The sequence below is a fragment of the Rhinolophus hipposideros genome, assembly GCF_964194185.1.
Source record: "Rhinolophus hipposideros genome assembly, chromosome: X".
NCBI classification, from domain to species: domain Eukaryota; kingdom Metazoa; phylum Chordata; class Mammalia; order Chiroptera; family Rhinolophidae; genus Rhinolophus; species Rhinolophus hipposideros.
In genome coordinates, this window is record NC_138046.1 from 77,801,834 (window position 1) to 77,822,346 (window position 20,513).

A 20,513-nucleotide genomic window follows, 5' to 3' on the forward strand; every position below is an offset into this window, starting at 1 on the left:
GAGGTGGGGCAGCTTGAGAGTCTGAATAGAATACCAAAATCAAGTGTGTAGAATTAAGTGTAAGCTCTGTTTAGCTCCCAGGCAAGCCCATTGAGGGATGACAAAGTTTCCCTGACTGTTCCTTTAGGGAACAGTCCAGAAGCCCAGTAAGGAAGTTGGAACTAATGGAAAAATATTTCTTCTTTATAATGCTTTATAATTACTCTATCTGCACATACCCCATAGTATTGCTCAGATTCAGAATAGAGCATACTAGCTGCCATCTGTGACCAATTTCAAGAAGACCACTCAGATGGACTGGCCTGGGAGAAGCAGTCAATCTCCTTCCAGACACTGGTACTCATATACAGCTGGTTCAGTACCTAATGAGAGTTACTCTAACCATAAACCTAATATCCCAAATTCATACTTGTTCTCCTTTCCTATCAAGGCAACCAACATAAGCAATTCAAGGTCTTGCCAGATATTAAATTTAGTATTGAGAACCTATGTAGATAATGATTAAGAACAGAGGATCTGAAATCCAACTGCTTGAGCTTACATCCTTGCTCTCATACTCCTAGCTATGTGAACTGGGCAAGGTTTTCATTCTCATATATAAAGCGGGATAAAATAATAATGCCTATTTCAAAGAATTTTGAGAACTAAGTGAGATAATCCATGTAGAGAGTTTAGTACACTGTTTAATATATGGTACTAAGTGCATTTAAAGGTCTACCACTCACTAATTTGATCTCATATCATAAAAGGCTGGTGAAACAATTGGAGAGGAATTGCATATACCTTCACTGTGAAAAAATGACCCACAACATAAGAACTTCTCAATCAGGAAATATCCAGGGTAAATATCCCAGTTTTCTAGATAGTGGACAAAGGACCTACCCCACTTCTCTACCAGCATTGTTAAAACATGTCCCTAGGTTGTAACTATCAATAATTCTCTTTGTATATCCTTATCTATGCGTCCATGGACTTGGAAAGCTCTAAAAATTTCACTCAGTATTTTGGTCTTTTAAAACACTCCCTGTGGAGTTAACTGTGTTTCTGTTTCTGCAATATTAAAAATCATCACCGGGACTTGTCACTGATAGGGCCCATACATCCAATTCCCAAACACTGGGATTCAGGATGTAAGACACTGTTGAAACACTCCCGTTTTACTTTTTGCTGTCCCTCTGTTTACCCCTTTGCTCAGGAGTTTGGCTGGAAACATGGAATATTTGAGCTGTGACATTTTCATCCAACTAATGCAACGCTATTGCCTGCATACAGCTTGAATTGGGACAACTATGGGAAAAACCATCCAGGATCACCTTGTTCTGGGCTACTCTACAAATATGCACTATTTAGTCACGCTTTCAGCAAGTGGGAACATGATTTTAATTACACCATCACTCTGAATCCCTGGGTACAGATCTTTGCCAAGAGGGTTTGATTTTTTTCCAAAACCAAAGCACAAGCATTTTAAAAGCTTCCTAAGTACACCCTCCAGCAATATTCTGGGGTAAAAACTGAGTACAGAATCTTGAGGGGATGTGTACTAACAACCATTTTCTACCCCAAGGACACTAGGTACTTCATGCTACCTGTATTTTTTCTACTAATCAAAAAAAATTCTTTCCTAGGACCCTTATCCATAGGTGATATTATTGATTAGGTGCCGACTACGTTTGGCACTTCCCATTCCTAGAAGGAACCTTCCTCTGCCCAGATAAACAGTATTTTAATAAACAGCGGGCACCATTGTATACTGTTTTTTATCATTTTGGAGATACAAGGATTGCCTGCTGACACTAGGACAGATTGACATCATGTACTCAATGGAGAGGAGCAACTTCTGCAGCCCCTGGGCATCATAGCAGTCTTCCATCCTTGCAATTTTCACAGAGTCCAGGTCCTGGCCTAGTGGAGGTATAGAGAATCTATGAGGTGGGCAAAGTTCAGAAAACTGTACCTTTAAGATTGGCAAAGGAGTCTTACCACCACCTTCACCACCACCACCACTACCACCACCGCCACAGCCACTCCACACCAGCATATCATCCACAGATACTTGTTTAGACTAATCACCAACTGCTCTAAGTTCCCTTGTCAAACTTCCCCAAAAGCTCTTGCTGGCTTCTATTAGACTTGCCCACAGACTGACTCTTACACTTACCACACTCCAATTTGTCATCTCCTTTTCTGTTAACCTGGTAAGTGAGTCTGGCCAGCCCTCAACTCCATTTTGGCTCCACATCCTGAGTTTCAACATCCTGTTCATGCTTTCCAAGGATTCAACCTAAACTTGCTTCTATTTTTTGCTTTAACACTCCCAACTCAGCAGCTGGTTAAAAATTTAGTTCACTATGCATCTGAAAAAGGATAGGATAAAAATATATTACTGCAAGATTTAGGAAATCACCTGAAAGCAGCGGCAGAGACTAAGTGATCTTTCACAGCGCCTTCTAGATCTAATAGTATTTTAGTATGTGTGTGAGTGCATGTGCATTCAAAATTTACAGTACAGCATAGGGCATATAGTCAATAATATTGCAATAACTATGTGCAATGTCAGATGGGTAATAGACTTTTTGGGGTTTTCAATTTGTGATATATATATATATCCAATTCACTATGTTATTTTGTACACCTTAAACTAATAACAAAATGTAAAAACAATACATTTGCAGTTAGTCCAAACATTTGCAAATGCCTCGTTTGTTGTCAAAATTCCATATCATACATAATTCATGCAATCTACCATGGATTTATAGAATGTTCTGTGAATGTTTTGTCTATTCTTAATTCACTTATGAAATCTATGAAGTCAGGAATCATGGTGGCCCACATTTAGCTGACTAGTTTTAGTATTGGAGTAATCACTGCACATTTCTCAACTTCACACAGGACCTCTCTCTGGTAATTACAATAGGTAATCACACCCTCTTCCTAGCAATTGTTACCTTGATTTCTGACATCATCCCCTTTAGTTCTCCACCTCACACCAAACCACCAGAAGCTAGGGGAGAGGAACGGTCCTTCCTCAGATGCTTCCTCATGGTTCTCAGAAGGAACTAATCTTACAGACATCTTGATCTTGGATTTCCATCTTCCAGAACTGAGACAATAAATTTTCGTTGTTTAAACATTTAGTTTATGGTACTTTGTAATGGAAGTCTTAGCAAACTAACACAATTAGTTTTCTAGATTTTTATAGAAGTGGAATTATACAACATGCACTCCCTTTTTCTAGTTTCTTTCACAGCATAATTATGTTGAGACACACCTGTGTTTTTAGGATATCAATAATTCATTTTGTTTTATTGCTGAGTAATATTTCATTATATAGCTATACCACAATCTGATTATCCATTCACCTGTTGATAGACTTTTGGGTTGTTTTCAATTTGAGATTATTAAAAATAAAGATGTCAGGCGCATTCATGTACAAATATTTTTATCAACATATGCTTTCATTCCTTGGATAAATACCAAAGGAGTGGAATGACTGGATCATACAACAGGTATCTGCTTAACTTTTTCCAAAACCACCAAATTATTTTCCAAAGTACTATTTTATATTCCCACCAGCAGTGTATGAGAATTTCAGTTCCTCCCTATCATTGCCAACTCAGCATATTCAGGCTTTCTAATTTTAGCCATTCTAATACAGGCATAGTGGTATTTCATTGTGATTATGAATAAAGAGAATTTTACATCCTTCTTCTCAATGCAGATGCCTTTTATTTCTTTATGTTGCCTTACTACACTAACTAGAAATTCCAGTACAATTTTTAATAGAAGTGGTGAGAGTATATAACCCCGTCTTATATTTCTGATCTCAAAGGGAAAGTATTTAACCTTTGTTCATTTTATATTAGCTGTAGGTTTTTCATAAATGCTCTTTAGCTATTGTTTTTGTTAGTTCCATACATGTGGGTAAATCCAGTCCATGATACTTCATCTTGACTAAAAATGGAGGTCTGTCCCATGGCCACCATTACTTCTTAGGTGGGCTTATATAACAGCCTTCTGACAGGTTTCCTTGCATCCAGTCTTGATCTCCTCTAATTCAATCTCTATACCAGAATGAGTTTTGAAGTATGTAAAGCTGATCATGGTAGGTCCCTGATTAAATCTCTTAATTATCTTCTTCCATTGTCTCCTTGCCACGACTTGCCCCTCCTTAACATGGCGAACAAATCCTTTCCCAAACTAGCCTGGCTTCTTTGTAAATTTCACCTTTGCTCCGTTCCCTCACCCAATGTCACCTTTTCAAAACCCCCCAAACTACAGTTTATTGCCCACAAAACCACATATTTTCCCAACTATGTGCTTTGCACATACTGCTCCTTCTGCTTCCTTCTTTGCCTGTTTAAAATCTACTCATTTTTCACAAATGGCAGCATTTCATCTTTTGTTATGGCGGAGTAATATTCCATTGTGTATATATAACACATATTCCTTATCAAATCATGTAACGAAGGACACTTTGGTTGTTTCCATGTCTTGACCACCATAAATAATTCTGCAATGGATGGATCCTGAGATTATTATGCTAAGCCAAATAAGTCAGACAAAAAAAGTCAAGAACCATATGATTTCACTCATGTGTAGAATATAAAACTGAAAGTAACAAAGGAACAAGACAAAGAAACAAAAACTCATAGATACAGACAACAGTTTTGTGGTTACCAGAGGGGAAGGGGGAAGGTAGGAGATGGTAAAGGGGGTCAAATATATGTTATGGAAGGATAATTGACTCTGGGTGGTGAGCACACAACGTGATATATAGATGATGTATTATACAAATGCACACTTGAAACCTGTGCAATTTTACTAACCATTGTCACCCTAATTAATTTAATTTAAAAAATAAAAATAAAATAAAATGTACTCATTTTTCAAAGTTCAACTTAAATAGCAACTAATCTATAAAGTTTTCTCAGTTCCCACAAGTAGTGTTAGTCTTTTTTTCTTTTCATGTTCTCCAAGACAATTTGTTCTCTGTTCTGTGGTAGAATTTACTATGTTGTGTTGTAAATATTTGTCTATACGTCCATGACATACTAAACTGAGGATCATAAGTGCTAAGATGAATTGTGTGTTTTATCTGAACCCTTACCATCTGGCACCTCTGCCTAACACAATATCTGACACAGCATCTGCTCAGTAAAAATGTGTTTAATGAACAAGCGAACAGTTAATTAGATACTAAGTACCCCTTTAAGTTACAGAAAAATTTCTCCCAAACTGAATCATTTCCTGGCATATTTTTCAAATGGGCATATCATCTATATGATTGTTTAATTAATATTTTTCCTTAAGTCACTGTATTTCTTTTTTTTACTTCAATACCTATTTTAGCCTGTTCTAAGCAATAGTATCTGTGAATTCACAGACTTAATGTTCTAACTATAGCTTTTATAACATGAATTTAATTAAATGCATACTCAAATTAATATTCAAATCTAAAATATGCATCTATGTACCACCTATAGTCAACTCACAAACATATCACTGGTACACATTCCACAATTTAGGAGTCACTGAAACATATAATTCTGCAATTCTATCACTTATCCAAGATCACATAGTTAGTGACAGAACTAGTACTATAACCCAAGTCTTCTAACCTCTAGTCTAGAATGTGTTCTACTAAACCCATGATTAGATACTTCTACCATGAATAGAAGTGCATTGAAGAATCAAATGGAGATGATAGGAAAGCTTAGCTTAGTGCAAAGCAGTGAAAGTCTTCCCAGGTGAATACAAATATATGTAAGATACAGAAACTAAGGGATGGAGTGTGAGGTGGCAACTGGCTGAGTAAAGTAATTCATTTTCCTTTCAGAGGTTCCTAATGCCATATGATAGGTAGCTTTTATATCCAGCTCCAGGGAATTCTCCCTCTGTAGTTTATCCCTGAGTCCTGCCACATAACATAGTTTATGACTGGCCATTTAGCCTAAGGATGTAGTCAACTTGCCACACCCTATACACAAAACTGCTCATCAGGAAAGATGCCCGCAAAAGCTGAATTTCTCAGTTATCTATTTGCCCTAGGAACTGCAAAGGATTATATTTTCCAAAAAGAAAAAAAAATAAGTGGTGGGAAATACATTAATGTACTGAGTACAAATCTGAGAGTCAAAGTTTCTGAATCCTCACCTTTGTTCTCCCACTGTTTCAGATTTAGAAAAACAAGTATTTTCAAGAAGTTTCCAGAATAAACGTTTGCCTTGGTTCAATTCAGGGCTAGACTCTCCATTAAGGCCTCTTTTTACTTGCAAAGGAGTGACTATGTTGGCATTCATGCAGAATGAACACCTTTTAACGAGTTCTTTCAATGGATCAGCTCAGAAAAAAACACAAGTTCTGAACCAATTCATTTCAAGAACTTAGCTTGTAGAAGTCCCTCCTTTGAGTTAACTGACTGTATATTTATGATCTAAGTTTAATGGGTGTTGCTGATTCCAACAGGGCTGTGACAACCTAAGTAGAATCACAGCAGTGTAAATTGCGGAGTGCTAGACTGGACTCTGATGAGGAAGTTTTGCTATAGCACCCATGAATACAACACAGTAAATTTTTGCTTTGTCATAGTTATCAGGAAAAGGAGAAGAAAGATTTCTTTTTTACTGATTTACCCAAAGAACTGTGAAAAAATCAAGGTTGATCCTTGACTGACCTGGTGAAACACATTATACTCACTTCACTACCATAAATCATATACCCATACGTTTTCTCCCTAACACCAACATTTCTTTTTTAGTATCATTTTTAATTGAGATATAATTAACATTATATTAGATTACTTTCAGGTGTACAACATAATGATCCGATATATGTATTTATTTTTAAATGATCACTACAATAAGTTAATTTACTATCCATCACCATACATAGTTAACATTTTTTGCTTGTGATTACAACTAATATTTGAGACAGCATCAAAATGGCGGAGTGAAGTGAGCCTCTGTAAAGCTCCCCTGGAATTCACAACTAATTGGACAACAATAACTCCAAAAAGGACTCCCTGCACAGCAGACAGGCAAGACGAAGAGGCCCACTACTGAATTCACCTCCAGGTGGGCTAATCGTGGCAGTGGGGGAGGAGGGAAGGGAGAAGTGCAGGGACGAAGCCAGGCGGGCACAGGAAGGAGACCTAGCTCAGTGCTCCTAGCTCGATGCATCCCGGAAGTACTGCAGCTGCAGGAGAGGGAAGAACTGGAACTGCTAGGGCTCAACTTAAGGGCCACAGGGCTGAGGGAGCAGCATATAACACGGCTGAACGCAATGCTCACGGCAGAGACCTCAGAGGAAAGACTGAGGGAAGAAGGCTGAAAACGATGGTTTAAGCCCTCACTGCCGGGCGGAGAACGGAAGCCATAGGCACTGAGACTAGCCGTTCCTCCCTACCCTCCCAGAGGTCGCACCACCAACAACTGCCCGGTGTTAGAAGCGGAACAGTAGCAGTGTCAGATCAAAAGGACAGAATATTTGCTGTTCTGAGAACTGTGGACCACAGACACACATTCGCAGCCCAACTAGGTCCGGCAAAGAGGAGGGAGCTGTAGAAGTGGGCCCGGCTGTGGTGGTGGTCACCGCCATTGCTCTGGACCACATCTCACAACTCACCCTGCCCCTGGCCCCACCTATCTGGGCGGATCCCTGCAGGAGTAAAGAGAGCTGCTGAAACATACGGGCTATGAATCTGGTGCAGAAAGAGCTTTGGAACTTCAAAAGCTCTCCGCATCTCCACAGGGACGTGGCGCCCTATGACCCAGATGAACTGTTAACAGAGAGGCCCGTCTCCCAGGGAATCCCCCCATTGTGTGAGAAGCTGGAATAGTGCAGAGAAAACATAGCACTACTGTGTGAGAAAGAAAAAAAACAGGCTGCAGTCAGAGAGAAAATAAAACATTCTACCAACAAGTATTGGAAAACAAAAGAAAGACCTCTTCCTATCAACCCGTTGCAGAAGCCACTCCTGTAAATGGCTAGGAAGAGAAATAATAAATCAGTAATTGCCATGAATAACCAAGGCAACAAGACAGCTCAGAAAGAAAGTGAAAAGTCTCCAGAAAAGGAACTGAAAGATATGGAAATATGTGACTTAAATGATAGAGAATTCAAGATTGCAGTTCTGAAAAATCTCAACGAGATGCAAGAAAACACAGAAAGGCAATTTAAAGAACTCAGAAACGCAATCAAAGAACAACATGAGCATTTTACAAAAGAGATTGAAATTTTTAAAAACAACCAAATGGAATTTCTGGAGATTAAGAACTCAAGAGAAGAAATTAAGAATGAAATAACCAGCTTAGGTAGTAGAGTTGACCAGATGGAGGAAAGAATCAGTGACATCGAAGATAGAAACCTGGAAATTACGCAGATGGAAGAAGAAAGAGACTTGAGACTTAAAAGAAATGAAAGAACTGTACAAGAACTTTCTGACTCTATCAGAAAGACCAATATAAAAATAATGGGCAAACCAGAAGGAGAAGAAAGAGAGAAGGGAATGGAGAATATATTCAAACAAATTGTTGATGAGAACTTCCCAAATTTGTGGACAGAAGTGGATCCTCAAATCCAAAAAGCAAAAAAACACCTAATTATCTCAATCCCAACAGGCCTTCTCCAAGGCACATTGTATTGAAGCTGTCTAAAATTAACACCAAAAAAGAATCCTCAAGGCAGCCAGGGAAAAGAAGACGGTAACTTACAAAGGAAAGCCCATTAGATTATCATCAGATTTTTCAGCAGAAACTCTACAAGCCAGAAGGGAGTGGAACCAAATATTCAAACTATTGAAAGAGAGAAATCATGAGCCAAGAATATTATATCCAGCAAAGTTATCCTTTAGATATGAAGGAGGAATAAAGACCTTTCCAGACATACAGAAGCTGAGGGAATTTTCTACTACCCGACCTACATTACAAGAAATACTAAAGGAGGCTATTCGACCACCATCAAAAGGGACAATTTGGGACAACCGAAACATAAAGAGGGGAAGAGTATAGGCCTGACCCGGAATATGGGAATGGAGAAAGTAAGTGTGCTGAAGAAAATGGAATACTCTAAATATCAAACTTTCTATTACATAAACTTAAGGGTAACCACTCAAAAAAACATCCAGAACTGAAATATATTCTGTAATAAAAGAAGAAACAGAGGGAAACATCACGGAATACCACCACACAGAAATAACAGACAACAACAAAAAGGCAAAGAAACAATGGAGACAAAGCCTTACCAGAAAACTAAAGATAGAATGACAGGAAATCCTCACGTATTAATAATCACCCTAAATGTAAATGGACTGAACGCACCATTAAAAAGGCACAGAGTAGCAGACTGGATAAAAAAACTAAACCCAACCATATGCTGTCTCCAATAGACACATCTCAGCTACAAGGACAACCATAGACTCAAAGTGAAAGGGTAGAAATTGACACTCCAAGGAAATGGTACCCAGAGAAAATCAAGTGTAGCCATAATGATATCAGATGAAACAGACTTCAGGGTGAAAAAGATAACAAGAGACAAAGATGGCCATTTCATAATGGTAAAGAGGATTATACAACAAGAAGACATAACAGTCATCAATATTAATGCCCCCAGTCAAGGAGCACCAAAATATACCAAGCAATGAATACCAGAACTAAATGGAGAAATTGACCAAAACACAATTATACTAGGGGACTTAAATACATCATTGGCAGCTATGGATACATCATCCAAACAGAAAATAAATTACGAAATAGCACCCCTAAATGACAAATTAGATGAAGTGGACATCATTGACGTATATAGAGCACTTTAACCTAATACATCAGACTATACATTCTTTTCGAGTGTACATGGAACATTCTCAAGGATAGACCATATATTGGGGCATAAAAGCAACCTCAGCAAATTTAAGAAGATTGAAATCATACCAAGCATATTCTCTGATCACAAGGCTTTGAAATTGCATAACAGCTGTGAAAAGAATGCATAAAAAACACAAATACATGGAGATTAAACAACATACTTTTAAAGAACGACTGGGTCAAAGAAAAAATTAGAGGAGAGATCAAAAGATGCATAGAAACAAATGACAATAAAAATACCTCCTACCAAAATTTTTGGGATGCAGCGAAAGCAGTTTTAAGAGGGAAATTTATATCATTACAAGCCTATCTCAAGAAACAAGAAAATCCCAAATAAATAACCTCATGTTACAAATTAAAGAACTAGAAAAAGAAGAACAAGTGAAACCCAAGGTCAGCAGAAAAAGGAAATAACAAAAATCAGAGCAGAGCTCAATGAAATAGAGAACAAAAAGACAATAGAAAAAATTAATGTGACAAAGAGCTGGTTCTTTGAAAAAATTAATAAAATCGACAAACCCTTGGCTAGACTCACTAAGATAAAAAGAGAGAAGACACTAATTAACATAGTCAGAAATGAAAAGGGGGAAGTTGGCAAGGAAACCACAGAAATACAAAGGATCATGCAAGAATATTATGAAGGACTATATGCCACCAAATTCAATAATCTAGAAGAAATGGACAAGTTCTTAGAAACATATAGCCTTCCAAGGCTGAACTATGGAGAACTGGAAAATCTAAACAGATAGATCACCAGTAAAGAAATTGAATCACTCATCCAAAACCTTCCCAAAAGCAAAATTCTGGGTCAGATGGCTTCACTAGTGACTTCTACCAAATCTTCAAACAGGATCTAATACCAATCCTGCTCAAACTCTTCCAAAAAATTGAAGAAGAGTCAGTACTCCCTAACAATTTTATGAGGCCAACATTACCCTGATACCAAAATCTGGTAAGGACAACACTAAAAAAGAAAACTACAGACCTATACCTCTGATGAATACAGATGCAAAAATCCAAAACAAAATTTTAGCTAATCGAATACAACAATGCATTAAAAAGATGATTCATCATGACCAAGTGGGGTACATCCCTGGGGCACAAGGATGGTTCAACATCCACAAATCCATCAATGTGATACATCACATAAACAAAATAAAGGGCAAAAATCATATGGTTATATCAATTGATGCAGAAAAAGCATTTGACAAGGTACAACATCCATTTATGATTAAAACGCTTAATAAAATAAATAGGTACAGAAGGAAAATACCTTAACATAATAAAGGCCATCTATGACAACCCCTCAGCTAATCTCATAATTAATGGTGAAAAACTGAAGCCCTTTGCTCTAAGTTCAGGAACACGACAGGGCTGTCCCCTATCACCTCTGCTTTTCAACATGGTGTTGGAAGTCCTTGCCAGAGCAATCAGGCAAGGGAAAGAAATAAAAGGCATCCAAATTGGGAATGAAGAAGTTAAAATATCACTCTTTGCAGATAACATGATGCTATATGTAGAAAAACCTAAAGACTCCACCAAAAAGCTGTTAGAAACAATCAACGAATACAATAAACTTGCCGGCTACAAAATCAATATACAAAAGTCCATTGCATTCCTATATACCAACAATGAAATCTCTGAAAAAGAAATACAAAAAATAATTCCCTTTGCAATTGCAGCAAAAAGAATAAAATACCTAGGAATATACTTAACCAAGGATGTGAAAGATTTATATGCTGAAAATATAAGACATTTTTTTTTTTTTTTGTGTGTGTGTATACATTTTTTATTTATTTTTTTGTTGAGAGCCTGCTGGCCCATGTGGGAATCGAACCGGCAGCCTTCGGAGTTAGGAGCACAGAGCTCTAACCGCCTGCGCCACCGGGCCGGCCCAGACATTTTTGAAAGAAATTGAAGAAGACACAAAGAAATGGAAAGACATTCCATGCTCATGGATTGGAAGAATCAACATAGTTAAAATGGCCATGTTAACTAAAGCAATATACAGATTTAATGCAATCCCCATCAAAATCCCAATGGTATTTTTTAAAGAAATAGAACAAAAACTCATCAGATTTGTTTGGAACCACAAAAGACCCCGAAGAGCCAAAGCAATCGTAAGAAAAATGAACAATGCTGGAGGTATCACACTGCCTGACTTTAGCTTGTACTACAGGGCTACAATAATCAAAACACCATGGTATTGGCAGAAAAACAGACACATAGACCAATGGAATAGAATTGAGAACCCAGAAATAAAACCACATAAATATGGACAGATAATTTTTGACAAAGAAGCTAAAAACATACAATGGAGGAAAGACAGCCTCTTCTATAAATTGTGCTGGCAGAATTGGATATCCACGTGCAAAAGAAGGAAACTGGACTGTTATGTGTCACCATGTACCAAAATTAATTCAAAATAGATCAAAGACTTAAGCATAAGGCCTGACACAATAAACTGCATAGAAGAAAACATAGGTACTAAACTTATGGACCTTGGGTTCAAAGAGCATTTTATGAATTTGACTCCAAAGGCAATGGAAGTAAAAACTAAAATAAATGAATGGTATTATATGAAACTGAAAAGCTTCTGCACAGCAAAAGAAACTATTGAGAAAATAATGAGGCAACCAACTGAATGGGAGAAGATTTTTGCAAACAGTGCCTCTGATAAGGGGCTAGTATCCAAAATATATAAGGAACTCATGAAACTCAACAACAAAAAAACAAACAACCCAATTGAAAATGGACAGAGGACCTGAAGAGACATTTCTCCAAAGAGGATATACAAATGGCAAATAGACATATGAAAAAATGCTCAACATCGCTAATCATGAGAGAAATGCAAATGAAAACCACAATGAGATATCACCTCACCCCAGTCAGAACTGCTTTCATCAACAAGACAAATAGTAACAAGTGCTGGAGAGGCGGTGGAGAAAAAGGAATCCTGATACACCGTTGGTGGGAATGCAGACTGGTGCAGCCTTTATGGAAGGCAGTGTGGAGGTTCCTCAAGAAATTACGAATATCATTACCATATGACCCAGCAATCGCTCTCCTGGGTATCTACCCAAAAAATCTGAAAGCATTTCTCTATAGAGACACGTGTACTCCAATGTTCATTGCAGCTTTGTTTACGGTGGCCAAGACATGGAAACAACCAAAATGTCCTTCGATAGATGAACGGATAAAGAAGTTGTGGTATATATACACAACAGAATACTATTTGGCGTTAAGGAAAGATGATATAGGAGCATTTGTGACAACATGGATGGATCTTGAGAGTATAATGCTAAGTGAAATAAGTCAGACAGAAAAAGCAGAGAACCCTATGATTTCACTGATATGTGGTATATAAACCAAAAACAACAAAAGAACAAGACAAACAAATGAGAAAGAAAAACTCATAGACACAGACAATAATTTAGTGGTTACCAGAGGGTAAGGGGGTGGGAGGTGGGTGATGAGGGTAAGGGGGATCAAATATATGGTGATGGAAGGAGAACTGACTCTGGGTGGTGAACACACAATGGGATTTATAGATGATGTAATACAGAATTGTACACCTGAAATCTATGTAAATTTACTATCAATTGTCACCCCAATAAATTTAATTAAAAAATAATAACTATAGTAACTATGTTGTACACTATATTCCCAGGACTTATTTATTTTATAACTGGAAGTTTGTACCTTTTGACCATCTTAGCCCATTTCACCATTTTCACTCACCCCCTACCACCTGCCTCTGGCAACCACCAATCTATTCTCAGTATCTATGATTTTGGAGATTTCCTTGTGTTATACTTTTGTTTGCTTGCTTGCTTTTAGATTTCATGTATAAGTGAGATAACATGGTATTTGTCTTTCTCCAACTTACATCACTCAGCATAATAGCTTCATGGTCCATCTGTTTTGTTACAAATGACAGGATTTCTTTCTCTTATATGGCTGAATAATATGCCATTGCACATGTGTACTAACTGTTTTCTATACATTCATTTACCAATAGACACAGGTATTTCTCAAGTATTGGCTATTGTAAATGGTGATGTAATGAATACAAGGGTAGAGATATCTTATTGAGTTAGTATTTTTGTTTCCTTCAGATAAATACCCAGGATTGGAAATGCTGATCAAATTGCACTTTTTCATTTTTGGAGTAACCTCCATACTGTTTTCCATAGAGGCTGCATCAATGTACACTTCCACCAGCAGTGCATGTGGATTTTCTTTTCTCCTTATCCTTACATACACTTATTACATCTTGTCTTTTTTAATAATAGACATTCCAACAGGTGAGAGGTGATATTGTGGTTTTGATTTGCATTTTCATGATGATAAGTGATATTGAGCACCTTTTCATATACCTATTGGCTATCTGCATGTCTTCAATGAAAAAAATGTCTACGAGGTCTGACAATTAAGTTCACAAACTTGCCACCATGCGCTTACACTGGCAACACTGTACAAACATCTTGGTAAGATTTCATGACCTTGGTATATCAGTGTCTCACAGCTGTTTTCAGGTCAATGTGGCAGTGTCTAGCTGACTGGAGTTCATTATTGTTGCGTGTTTGTGTGCTGTCACGAGAATGTCTGAGCTTGAATTAGAGTAACGAACAAACACTAAATTTCTTGTTAAATTTGGCAAGAGTGGAAGTGAAATCAGGGACATGTTAGTCCAAGTTAATGAGGATAATGTCATGAAGAAAATGGCCATGAACAAATGGATTAAACATTTTTTCTGAGAGAACATGTCACTGATGAAGAGAGGTCAGGACAGCCAGTAAGGAGCAGAACTGATGAAAACATTGCAAAAATTCATCATATTATATGTCAAAATCATCAGCTGATTGCGAGAAGCATAGCAGACCAGGTAAACATCGATAGAGAAACAGGAAAATCTTAACTGAAAATCTTGGCATGATAAAGGTTTGTGCAAAAATGGTCCCAAAGGAGCTCACCAATAAACAAAGGCAATGGAGAGTTGAAATTTGCCAAGACCATTTGGAGAAGCAAGGTGATGTTTTGGGCCATGTTATCACTGGAGATGAAACATGGATGTACCAATACAACCCTGAAACATAGCATCTAGGTGCACAATGAAAGTCAGCCAATTCTCCATGACCAAAAAAGTTCTGTCATTCCAGATCAAGAGTCAAAATGATGTTGCTAAACTTTTTTGAAATCAGAGGGATTATCCATTATGAATTTGTACCAACTGGACAAACAGTTAACCAAGTTTACTATTTGGAAGTGCCTAAAAGGCTCTGTGAAAAAGTTAGACAACTTGAACTTTTTGCTAACATTTCATGACTCTTGCATCACAACAATGCACCAGCTCACACAGCACTGTCCGTGAGGGAGTTTTTAGCCAATAAACAAATACTGTATTGGAACACTCTTCCTACTCACCTGATCTAGCCCCCAATGACTTCTTTCTTTACCCAAAGATAAAGAATATATTGAAAGGAAGACATTTTGATGACATTCAGGACATCAAGGTTAATACAACAACAGCTCTGATGGCCATTCCAGAAAAAAAGTCCCAAAATTGCTTTGCACGGTTGAGTAGGCACTGGCATAGCTGGCATAGCTTCCCAAGGGGAGTATTTCGAAGGTGACTGTAGTCATATTCAACAACGAGGTATGTGGCACTTTTCCTACTATGAGTTCGCGAACCTAATTGTCAGACCTCATGTATAATGTGCTGGCTGGGTACTACACTAATCGGGCAGGATCACTTCATAAATTACATAAATGTCTAACCACTATGCTGTACACCTAAAACAAATACATAATAATACTGACTGTCAATTCTAATAGAAAAAAAATTTAAAGACTTCGGTGGCTGAATGGATTAAAAAAAATGACTTGTATATATGCTGCTTACAAGAGACTTCAACTCTAAAGACATATAAAGACTGAAAGAAAAAGGATGGAAAAATATATTCAATGCAAATAGAAATGAAAATAAAGTTGAGGTAGCAATAATCATTTCAATAAAATAGACTTTATTTTTTTGAACTGTATACTTTATTTATTTTTTTTCATATTTTAGAATATATATATTTTTTATTTTTTTATTAGTTTCAGGTTCACAAGACAAGGTAATACTTCGACGTTCATCATTTATATCCCTCACACTGTGAACCCCCCTCCCCCATCCCCCCTTCCACTATCCCTCCGACATCGCACCGAGCCATCACATTATATATATAAAATTATAGTTGGCATTCATTATTGTTCAGCTTCAGGTGTACAGTACATTGATCAAGCATCTACATCTTCCCTGAGGTGGTCTCCCAAATGGGACCTGTGTCCATCAGATACCCTACAAAATCTAACAAAGAATTTTTTAAAAAGCAAAGAACATTACATAATGATATAGTAGTCAATCCAAGAAGAGGACATAACACTCATAAACTATTATGCACTCAATATAGCAGCACTTAAATATATAAAGCATATATCAGTAGACATAAAGGCAGAAACTGAAAGTAATATAATAGTACTAGGGGAATTTAACATCCCATTACATCAATTGATAGATCATCCAGACAGAAAATTAATAAGGAAATAGTGACATTAAATGTCACATTAAATGATATCCTTTGGGGGGGGGCAGCCGGAGGTTCAGTTGGTTAGAGTGTGAGCTCTGAACAACAGGGTTGCCGGTTCAATTCCCACATGGGATGGTGGGCTACACCCCCTATAACTAACATTGAAAACGACGACTGGACTTGGAGCTGAGCTGAGCCCTCCACAACCAAATTGAAGGACAACGACCTGGGAACTGATGGCATCTGGAGAAACACACTGTTCCTCAATATTCCACTAAATAAATAAATAAATAAATAAATAAATAAATAAATAAATAAGATATCCTTTGGATAAGAAGGAGGAACAAAGACTTTTCCAGGCATACAGAAGCTGAGGTAATTTTCTAATACACGGTCTGCATTACTGGAAATACTAAAGGAGGCTATTAGAATGGCAAATCAAAACAAACAAACACACAAAAACAATACAAAACTATGAGCAACATTATGAACAGACAGAAGCAGGAAATGGCAATCCCTACACAAAATAGGGGTACACTTAAACATAATATAAAGTGTAAACAAGATCTCACTTATATGCGGAATCTAAAGAAAAGAATAAGTGAATGAACTAATCAGAAACAGTTTTGGGGACAAAAAGGAAAAAACCGAGAGTTGTTAGATGGGCGGGGGGGGGGGCATAAGGGGAAAGGTGAAGGGATTAGGAAGCAGCTGGTAACCACAAGATGGCCTCAGGGTTTTTTGAAAATTAATTTGGGGACCGTATTCAATAATGTTGTAAAGATTTTGTTGGGTATCCAATGGACATGTGTCCTATTTGGGAGACCACCTCAGGGATACTGTGGATGCCTGATCATGGCACTGTACACCAGAAGCTAAACAATAATGAATGCCAGCTATAATTTTATATATATAATATGATGGCTCAGTGCGAGGTCGGAGGGATAATGGATGGGGGGAAGGGTGTTCACAGTGTGAGGGATATAAATGATGAACATCTAAGTATTACCTTGCCTTGTACACCTGAAACTAATAAATTAAAAAAATAATAAAATAAAATAAAATAAAATAAATAAAATCTAAAAAAAATTTTAAAAAAATTTTAAAAAAGGAAAAAAGAGAAGAAAAAGACAACTTGCTACTGCAACTCAGAAATCAACTCACAGCATAAGTAGGAATAACCTGTGACAATGAAAACATAAAAGAGGAGAGAGTAAAGGTCTAAACCAGCAACAGGGAACGGAGAAAGGAAACATGCTAAACAAAATGGAATACTCTAAATATGAAATTTAGTTTTACATAAACTTAATAATAACCACTCAAAAAAATCCAGAACTGAAATACATAACATAAAAAAGAAGAAACAGAGGGGAAAATCATAGAATACCACCACACTGAAATAACAGACAGCAAAAAAGGCAAAGAAACAATGGAGACAGTCTTACCAGAAAACCAGAGATAGAATGATATGAAATCCTCATATATCAATAACCTCCCTAAATGTAAAAGGACTGAACTCACCAATCAAAACGCACAGAGTAGCAGACTGGATCAAATAACTAAACCCAACCATATGCTGCTTCCAAGAGACACATCTCATCTACAAGGACAAATATAGACTCAAAGTGAAAGGGTGGAAATCAACACTCCAATCAAATGGTACTCAGAGAAAAGAGGGTGTAGCCATACTTATGTCAGATGAAACACAGTTCAGGATTAAAAAACAAAAAGGTAACAAGAGACAAAGATGGACATTTCACAATGATAAAGGGGACTATACAACAAGAAAACATAACACTCATCAATATATATGCTCCAATCAGAGAGCAACAGAACGTACAAAGCAACTACTAACAGAACGAAGGGAGAAATTCACCAAACACAATTATAGTAGGAGACCTAAGTACCTCATTGACAGCTGTGGATAGATCATTCAAACAGAAAATCAGTAAGGAAATATCAGCGTTAAATGACACATTAGACCAAATGGACATCATTAACATTTACAGAGACCTTTATCCTAGAACATCAGACTATGCATTCTTTTCTAATGTACATGGAACATCCTTAAGAACAGTCTGCATGTTGGGATACCAAACTAGCCTTAGCAAATTTAAGAAGACTGAAACCATACCAAGAATATTCTCTGATCACAAGACTTTGAAATTGGATAACAACTGCAAAATATAAAGCAGGAAAAACCACAAATATGTGGAGATTAAACAACATGCTTTTAAAGAACAACAGGGTCAAAGAAGAAATAAGAGGAGCGATCAAAAGATACACAGAAAAAAATGAGAATGAAAATACATCCAACCAAAATTTTGGGGATGTAGCATAAGCAGTATTAAGAGGGAAATTTGTATCATTACAGGCCTATCTCAACAAACAAGAAAAATTCCAGATAAACAATCTAACATCATACCTTAAAGAATTAGAAAAAGAGCAAACGAAACCCAAAGTTGGAAGAAGGAAGGAAATAATAAAAATCAGAACAGAAATAAATGAAATAGAGAACAAGAAGACAATAGAAAAAATATTGCAACAAAGACCTGGTCATTTAAAACGGTTAATAAAATTGACAAACTCTTGGCTAGACCCATTAAGATAAAAAGACAAAAGACACCAATAAACAAAATCGCAAATGAAACAGGAGAAGTTACCATGGGTACCACAGTAATACAAAAGATTATACAAGAATACTATGAAGGACTATGTGAGGTCTGATAATTATGTGTGCGAACTCATTGTAGAAAAAGTGCTACATATCTCATTGCTTACTATCACTACGATCACCTTTGAAGTACTCCTCTTGAGAAACTATGTTCCGATGCCAGTGCCTAGTGCACCCTTCAGAGCAGTTTTGGAACTCTTTTTCTGGAATAGCCATCAGAGCTGTCATCATATTACCCTTGATATTACCCTTCTTAATTTTCAACTAAGAAGCCAAAACATACAATGGAGAAAAAAATCCTTTTCAATAAACGGTGGTGGGAGAATTGGAAAGCCACGGGCAGAAGAATGAAATTAGACTGCTATCTGTTACCATATACCAAAATTAACTCAAAATGGATCAAAGAACTAAATATAAGACCTGAAACAATAACTTGCATAGAATAAAGCATAGGTACTACACTCATGGACCTTGGGTTCAAAGAGGATTTAATTTGAACTCAAATGCAAGGGAAGTAAAAGCTAAAATAAATGAATGGGACTATATCAAACTTAAAAGCTTCTGCACAGCAAAAGAAACCATCAACAAAATAAAGAGGCAACCAACTGAATGGGAGAAGATTTTTGCAAACAGCGCTTCCGATAGGGGGCTAATATCCAAAATATACAAGGAACTCATGCAACTCAACAACAAAAACCAAACAACCCAATTGGAAAATGGGCAGAGCATCTAAAGAGACATTTCTCCAAAGAGGACATACAAATGGCAAACAGACATATGAAAAAATGCTCAACATCACTAATCATCAGAGAAATGCAAATAAAAATCACAATGAGATATCACCTCATCCCAGTTAGAATGGCTATCATCAACAAGACAAATACTCACAAGTGTTGAAGAGGCTGTGGAGAAAAAGGAACCCTCATACACTGTTGGTGGGAATGCAGACTGGTGCAGCCTTTATGGAAGGCACTGTGGAGGTTCCTCAAAAAATTACAAATAGAAGTACCATATGATCCGGCAATCCCTCTTCTGGGTATCTACCCAAAAAACCTGAAAACATTTATCCTTAAAGACACGTGTGCTCCAATGTTCATTGCAGCTTTATTTACAGTGGCCAAGACATAGTAACAACCAAAATGTCCTTCAATAGATGAATGGATAAAGAAGTTGTGGTATATATACACAACAGAATACTATTTGGCAGTAAGAAAAGATGAAATAGGACCATTTGTAACAACATGGATGGATCTTGAGAGTATAATGCTAAGTGAAATAAGTCAGACAGAAAAAGCAGAGAACCATATGATTTCACTGACATGTGGTATGTAAACCAAAAACAACAAAAGAACAAGACAAACAAATGAGAAACAAAAACTCACAGACACAGACAATAGTTTAGTG